This window comes from Triturus cristatus, chromosome 1_1 (assembly GCF_964204655.1).
Source record: "Triturus cristatus chromosome 1_1, aTriCri1.1, whole genome shotgun sequence".
Taxonomy (NCBI): domain Eukaryota; kingdom Metazoa; phylum Chordata; class Amphibia; order Caudata; family Salamandridae; genus Triturus; species Triturus cristatus.
Window position 1 is genome coordinate 786,470,357 of NC_140579.1, and position 8,251 is coordinate 786,478,607.

At 49.2% G+C, this 8,251-nt stretch overlaps 1 pseudogene; it reads right to left on the reverse strand.

Moving 5' to 3' along the window:
* LOC146871098 (lactoylglutathione lyase pseudogene) overlaps positions 1–4,579 on the reverse strand; it is a 65,298-nt pseudogene extending 60,719 nt beyond the window's left edge.
* Between the last annotated feature and the right edge of the window lie 3,672 nt (positions 4,580–8,251).

Genomic DNA, 8,251 nt, shown 5'->3' on the forward strand with positions numbered 1-8,251 from the left:
ATGGGCCCTGAAAATGATTGTAAGGAAGCATTTCATGCTAAAAATTGCACAAAATGCCGGATCAGCATTTTGCATAATTTCTGGAAACCTAATTGTTGGGACAGAAAAGTCCTCTGCATGGTAATGGACTTGTACCCCTACCCTGAGTGCCCAACCGTACTGTTGTCTGAATCCCATCTGCTGATTTTTGCTGTCGTAGGCAAACACGGATCACACGTGCATGCCATGACATAGGCCTGTCTCACGGTGGTCTTGTTGGACTTGGGGTTCCTAAAGCGCTACCCTCATAGTGGTGGAAGGCTACCACCTTCACCAGGAGTTAAGCAGCCCAGCGCTGTGGTGGAAGTATACTGTGTAGTGATCAGCAGTAGTGAACAGGTACTTTTTACCCTATCACTGGAGTGAGGCCTAAAGGTTAACTCACCTTTTTAAAAGTTCTGCAACTGTGTGCTTAACTCACCCTTACCCTACATCAGGTAGATGTGGAATTGCTACGCAGCGCAAAAGTTGTGACTCAGCTCTGGGTGTATGTGTGCCTGGGAAGAGTACAATACAGGGATAGGGCAGCACTGAGAAGTGCATGCATGGTGAGTGTAAGTGCTGGGTGTGTTTGTACCTGCGAGGAGAACAGTACATGAGGATGTAGTGCTGTGCAGTGCATGCATGGTGAATGCATGTACTGGGTGTATGTGTACCCACGAGAAGTACAGTACATGAAGGAAATAGTGTTGTGCAGTGTGTACATGGTGAATGTGTGTGCTGGGTGTATGCATACCTGTGGAGGCACGATACATAGAGGTAACAGTGCTGGACACTGTGTGCTGAGGCTGTGTACGTGCACCAAGTGCAAGTTTGTCTGTAATGTAGGACCTTAGGTTCCCTTTTGGAAGACCCAGGCATGCATGATAAAGACATGATGTGGTAGAGGAATCTTCCCAGACAGATTTGTGTATTGCTGCATTTCTGTGAGCTGGGTGGAACACACTTGGGAGAGGAGAGCTAGGCCCCACCTATACACATCAACGGGTGTTCTTTGATTCAGTGAGAGTGAGTTTGTACAGAGGTACATAATGTAGGGTTTGGTAGAGGGGTAAAGAGAGAGTGATAAGATAGAAGAGGTGATATGATGATCAAATGAGAGACAAGAGACAGACAGTTTATTCTTTAACTTAATTAACACAAAAATACCAGGGAGCATGAGGGGTTAAGGTGGGGTAGGTGGGTATGTGGTTTAGGATTCTCTGAAGTGTGAATGCCCATCAGACAAACAAAAATCTGTTCTTCTGGCTATCTTGATCACTTTACCAGGGGCCCTTTGCATGCTGGAAGTCTTGGGCAATTGGCCAATTTGCCCATGCCTTAAAATGACCCTGCAACAAGCACCAGAAATCCAAGAAAGATCAGAACTGATCTGGAAGAACATGAGTGCACCCAAGAGCAAGGATCAAAAGCTATTTGTATCAGGGGAGCATAGTGTGCTGTGCAATAAAGGCTTGAAGATGATATGCCGCAAAGGACTAACTGGTATTCTTCAAGATGGATGTGAAGGATAGCATGCTTCAGCCCAGGGAAGTGCAAGCCGATGTACATTGGGAGCAATGAATTCTGTGAATTTAGGAGGACAGGGTGATTGACAGTAAGGGGCACAGATGGGTATACATTGGAGGACATAGTGTGATGTGGAGCAGTGAGCACAGGCTGATGTGCACATGCTTAATATCCATTGGTAGACGTGCACATAGTGATATCAGAGCCTTCTGCAGAACAAAATAGTATATATGGGTGTTGGTCTGTGCACATGGATTCTGTGTGTCTGCATGCTTGTGTGTATTAGTTTCTATATATTTGTTGATCAGCAGCAAGCATAAATACCTTCTCTCATTGACTGGAAAGACTGCACCCCCCAGCCATGACATTTATTATATTTTAAGAGAGAAGAGATATTCGCTCTCGGTGTTTGTAAGATCGAAATCCATAGATGGACAGACGAACCTTAAAACAACACTCCCCTTTACCAGTATGGCATTCTTTCAAAACAACAGCTCCATCCTTTAGAAACAATTATTGAAGGTTTTTAAATACCACTTCCAGTTCCACAAGAAATTGCTACCGGAGGCAATCTACATACAGCCACATGGGCACACATTGATCAGACTGTTGGCAGGTGTGCAGAAGGCCTGTATCTGTTAGTCCGTCTGCATGGTTGTTATTTGTGACTATATATCTGCATGTTGGTCTGTGTGCATGGATATCTTTATGTTTGTGGTTCTGTCTATACAGGTGGATTTATGTATGTGTGCATGGCTGTCCATATGTTTCTTTGTGTAAGTGTCTATATCTGGTGTCCCTAGAGAAAGTTGTACGGAGGTTCCGTGCGAGATAGGAAAGTACAATTAAAAGATGTCAAGCATGGCTCTTGCTCAAGCTGGTATAAAAAATTGAGCAGAGGCCCAGGCCCCAATTCATCAGCCTGACTGGGATCCTCCTGCCACTCTTGTCAAAGATGCCGGCCTGACTGTTTTATGGCAGAACTGGTTGAAGTATACTATTTATGTGAGATCAGTGGAGTCAATGAGGGTTCCATAAGGCCTGTGTACATATACACAGTTCTTCCATTGTTGTCTTGTAGTTCTGGCTCTTTAATGAGCCTGTCTACAGACTGAAACACAATGTGCACATGTCTTACACCTTTAATAGAAACACAGTGCACATACGCAGCCCAACATGTCAACCCTTACAGTGACTTTACAACAGAGGGTCAGTGACAGTATTTTATTGTATCTGTTTTGGTTTAGATGTGCTATTAAAGAAACACAACTGTTAGATAGAAAACGGATGATGTGGGACTGTCCCAACCACATGTCAGGTGGCCCTGGTGTGTGGGCTCTGCGCAATTGCCCATTTTGACTATGTTTTAAAACATGATTGACTCCTCTACCATCCTGGACTTTGCTGGATAGATAAGAGGCCCAGAAGCATTGTGTTCACGCTGCATGTCATCCTGCTGCTGCATGCAGTGCCCTCACCGATGGTTGAGTGGCCTAGAAGCAGTGTGTCTACGCTGCATGTCATGCTGCTGCTGCTGCATGCAGGGGCCTCACTGATGGTAGGGAGGCTCAGAAGCAGTGTGTTCACCCTGCATGTCATCCTGCTGCTGCATGCAGTGCCCTCACCGATAGTAGAGAGGCCCAGAAGCAGTGTGTCCACGCTGCATGTCATCCTGCTGCCTGCATGCAGTGCCCTCACTGATGGTAGAGAGACCCAGAAGCAATGTATTCATGCTTCATGACATCCTGCTGCTGCATGCAGTTCCCTGACTAATGGTAGAGAGGCTCAGAAGCAGTGTGTTCATGCTGCGTGTCATCCTGTTGCTGCATGCAGTGCCCTTACCGATGATAGAGAGGCCCAGAAGCCGTGTGGCCACGCTGCATGTTATCCTGCTGACTGCATGCAGCACCCTCACTGATGGTAGAGAGGCCCAGAAGCAGTGTGTTCACGCTGCATGTCATTCTGCTGCTGCATGCAGTGCCCTCACTGATGGTAGAAAGGTCCAGAAGCAGTGTGTTCACACTGCATGTCAACCTGCTGCTTGCATGCAGTGCCTTCAACGATGGTAGAGAGGCCCAGAAGCAGTGTGATCACGCTGCATGTCATCCTGCTGCCTGCATGCAGTGCCCTCACCAATGGTAGTGAGGCTCCAGGAGAGGCAGTTCTGATGATTCATAAGTCATATTAGTATCATTCAGTGCACCAGGGTGTGCACGACAGACTGAGTCCAGCCCCCCTTCCTTCTGTCTGTCTCCTTGCCTCACTCTCTTACTCTGGAGACAGCAACAGTTCTTTCAGTTTCAGTATTGGTAATGCAGGCAGAGTTGAGGCTGCAGATCACGTGCACTGTCACAAATGTCAAGCTTAACCATATTTTTATCAAATAACAGAAACTGAAAGATCTGGGCTTTCAGTTGGGGGGGCTAGAGCACATCATGGCCTGGCTGGGCCTAGCTCGCCCTCCCATCCGTGGCTAAGACTCCAAAGCGTCATTTTGGAACCTGCACATCTCTGCAAAACTGACGCTGCCTGCACCGAAACAATGGACAATGTTCACCAAGTGCACAACGCAACGACCTTGACCTTGATTTTCAACAAAGCCCCGACTTTGCTGCAGCACCTCCGAAGAAATGCTTCTGCGTGAGTCTCGGACACAGCATCACTGACATCTGTGGTGCACAGTCTCGACTCCAATGCATTTCCCGGCCCTAAGCGGCTGTCGACTGACGCATCGCCTACAGCCCAGCGGTTCGACTCTGACATCACAAATTAAAGTCAATGCGCTCTTAAACATTGATACATCACTGACGCTGCACTGCCTCGCACCCGCAACTGGCGCTTCACCTACTTTGCGCAGTGCATTGCCCCCAAGTCTCAATGCCTCAACGACCTTGCACTTCCTCCAGAACCAACACATCACCTGCACCCGCAATGCATCCTCTCCAATGCGCATCGCATTGTCCCCAAGCATCAACGTATCCAATGTACTGTCAGCGGGTCTGTGTGACTCTTGTCTCTGGCCGTGCTCCATCGCGGTTGGACTGAACTTTTGGATTTGCCCTAGTCAATCGCTACTAGATAGCCCCAGTTGGAGTTGTTGCCCCGGTTACTTACCGGTAATCTTCATTACTCTGAGTATAGTCTCCCTTGCCACATGAGTAACACCCTTGACCCGGTACAAGAGGAGGCATGGCCAACCCCATTTCCTGTACAACTACCAAACCCAGCAAGCAACCACATGAAGATGATAGTCAAACAGGGAAGGAGGGATGGGAACTCATGTGGCGAGGAAGACTATACTCTAAGTAATGAAGATTACTGGTAAGTAACCGGGGCATTACCTCCTCGTAAGTCTTCCTCGCTGCCTGAGTTACACAGTGAGCATATACCAAAGCCAAGCAGCTTCATGGTCACCAACAAGAAATCACATACCAAAGATTGAAGCAAACATCAAGTTTTTAATCCAAACAACAAAACAGAGGGGAAAAAAACTAACAGACACCCAACAGAAGGAGCACCAATCAAGTGCAGGCAGAGCTAGTCTGGCGAACAGCCTCAGCAAAACCCCCAGCAGCAGGACCACCCAACACCACATGATAGTGGTCTATAAACATGTGTGGAGAGGCCCATGTAGAGCCCCTATAGATATTAACAATCAAGACCCCTCGAAAGAGGCCCAGGAGACAGAAATACCCTGGTAGACCAACCCTGGATCCAGGCCAACACCTCCGACCACTGAGAACCATAATCCAGAAGGATGGACAGCTTAATCCACCTACTCTGGGTAGAAAGAGAAGGCTTATGATCCAATCTCACCGGGCCAAAAGTGACAAACTATCACACTTGCAAAAAGCCAGAGTCCGCTCTAGATAAACCAACACCGCCCGCCGGACATCCAGAAGGGGGACACCAGCATCCACCCCAGGCACCGTTGAGAAAGTCTGCAGAAGGACCTCCCTGGAATGGTTGGCAACTGAGGGAACCTTGGGAAAGAACTTAGAATCGGGACAAAGGACAACAAGCAAGAAAGGAGGAGACCGCAAAAAGGACCCCGACTCTCCAATCCAACCAGCAGACGCAATAGCCACCAGAATCACCACCTTCATAGTCAATAATTTAATGTCCACTGACCCCAAGGGCTCAAAAGGAGCCACGTGAAGGGCCTGTAACACCAACCGGAGATCTCAGGCTGGGGTATGACAAATCACTCTAGGACGTTGAAGAAAACAACTACGTATCAACTGGACCACCAATAGATCCAGCCAATCCAAATGAGGACTGCAAAGCCGTCCACTGAGCCCGAAACATAGAAGGAGCCAGGCCCAATGCAAAGCCATCCGACAGAAAATCCAGCATCCTGATCGGGTCCGCTGAACCAGACTCCAGGCCTTTAGAAACATACCACCTAGAAAAAGATACCCAATGTCGGGATGTCGGGAACTCTGAAGAAAGTCAACCATTTCCTTGGAGTAGCCACGGAACAAGAGGCTCACCCTATCAAGAGCCAGGCATGAAGATGGCGCCAACGCAGAACCCCTGCAGGAAGAAGCAAACGCCTCAGCAGATAAGGAAGATTGGTAATCGCCCAACACTCCTGAATGGCCAGCTCCCTCAGAAGAGTATACCACGGACGGCGAGCTCAGCCCAGCACGATCAACAGAACAAATGCCTTGTCCAGGCGAATCTTGCACAGAACCCGAGCAATCAAAGGGATTGGAGGAAATGCGTAAAGCAGGGTGTCCGGCCACCTGAATGACATCGCATCCACCCACAATGCCTCTGACAGGGAATAACCGTGCACAAGCTGAGCATTGTTCTTGGCCACAAACAAGTCCACTGTCGGGCACCCAAACTTTGTTTGCAACACATGGAACACCTTCCCTGACAGCGAAATCTAAGACATGGGGGAAAAACCCTGCTCAGGTGATCTGCCACAAAATTCTCTCTCCCTGGGAGATACACCGCCCGCAGAAACAACACAGTGCCTTCCCCCAGGTCAGAATCTCCTGAACCAGGAGCCACAGGGACTGAACCCTGGAGTCCCTCTGGTGATTGAGGTAACCCATCACCACCTGATTGTCCATCCGGACCAGAACATGATGCCCTTGAACGGCCGATGCAAACTACAGACAAAGCATCTGAACTGCCATCAACTCCCAGAAGTTGGGCAAGCAACCAGCCTCCAGGCGGTCCCAGAGACCCTGCACAGACCAGGAATCCAACATCGTCCCCCAGCCCAACTGGCTGGCATTGTCGTCACCACCTGGGAGGGGGACACCTCAAAAGGAAGACCGCTGGTCAGATTTGACTCCACCATCCACCAACCCAGGTCGATCCTAATCTGAGGGGACAATACCACTGGCAGATCGTAAGCAGCGGAACAAGGGGACCAATGGGACAGGAGATGGTTTACCAACAGGTACAGATGCATTCGAGCCCACGGTAGTACATTTAGTGACGCCGACATCAAACCCTGCAACCTCAACCACTGATGCACCGGGCAGAATCCAAGGACAGCAGACAACCCAGTTTCCTCCTCAAGGTTTCCCTCCTCAGGGCCGGCAAAAACACCAACCGCTTGGCCATGTCCAGGTGACCCCAAATAAACACTAACTTCTGGGTGGGAACCATCTGCAACTCTTTGTGGTTGATCAGGAAGCCGTGCCTCTCCAGAATCTCACAGACCCTTCGGACTTGAAGAGTCCCCTTGGAAAAAGAATAGGCAGAATTCAGCCAGTCATCAAGGTACGGGAATACCCGAATTCCCTCCCTATGGATGAGCCCAACCAAGGGAGATACGACCTTGGTGATGACCCTCAGGGCAGAAGACAAATCAAATGGCAGTACCTGAAATTGGAAATGCTTGGGTCCCACACAAAACCTGAGGAACCACTGGGACGCAGGGTAAATGGGCACGTGGAGTTAGGCATCAAGCAGTTTCAGGGAAGATACCACGTCCCCCTGAACCAGTAAGGGAAGGATCTACTGCAAAGACAGAATCTTAAACTTAACATGAGGGACAAACGAGTTCACCCTTTTCAAATCCAGCACAGGACATTAGTCCCCGGAAACCTTCCTTACGAGAAAAAGAATGAAGTAGACCACTTGACCCCTTTGACAGGCAGGAACAGGACGAATGGCCTGTTTCTCAAGAAGATCCCGAACACCCACCAAAAGCTCCTCCCTCTTTGGCACAGCTGATGGTGAGGGAGTGTAGACAAAAAATTCTGGGGGTGGAGAGTTGAAGACAATCATGTAACCCTCCCTGACAATTCCCAGGACCCACTGGTCGGAGACCGACCTTTCCCAAGTCTCCACGAAAGTCAACAATTGCAGGACCCATGGATAGTCGGAACTTTTCGTGAAAAAAAAAGGGGCGGGCGGTGCCACAACCACCGGCCGCAATGCACGGCCCACACACTCCAGAATGAGCCCACTGTAGCAGGGCTTCCAACCTCCACAATGAGCTCACTCTGCCGGGTTCCTGCCAACCAGGTACCGAGGGCTTATGTTCTTTCCCTAAAATGTACTGCCACCAAACCCAATTTACAACTATCTGGCCTCATGTAAGACCCTTGTAAAAGGTACTCAAGGTACCAAGGGCACTGTGACCAGGAAAAGCCTCTGAGGGCTGCAGCACTTATTGTGCTACCCTTAGAGGCCCAGTGCCTTTACACTCTCACACTGCCATTGCAGACTGCAT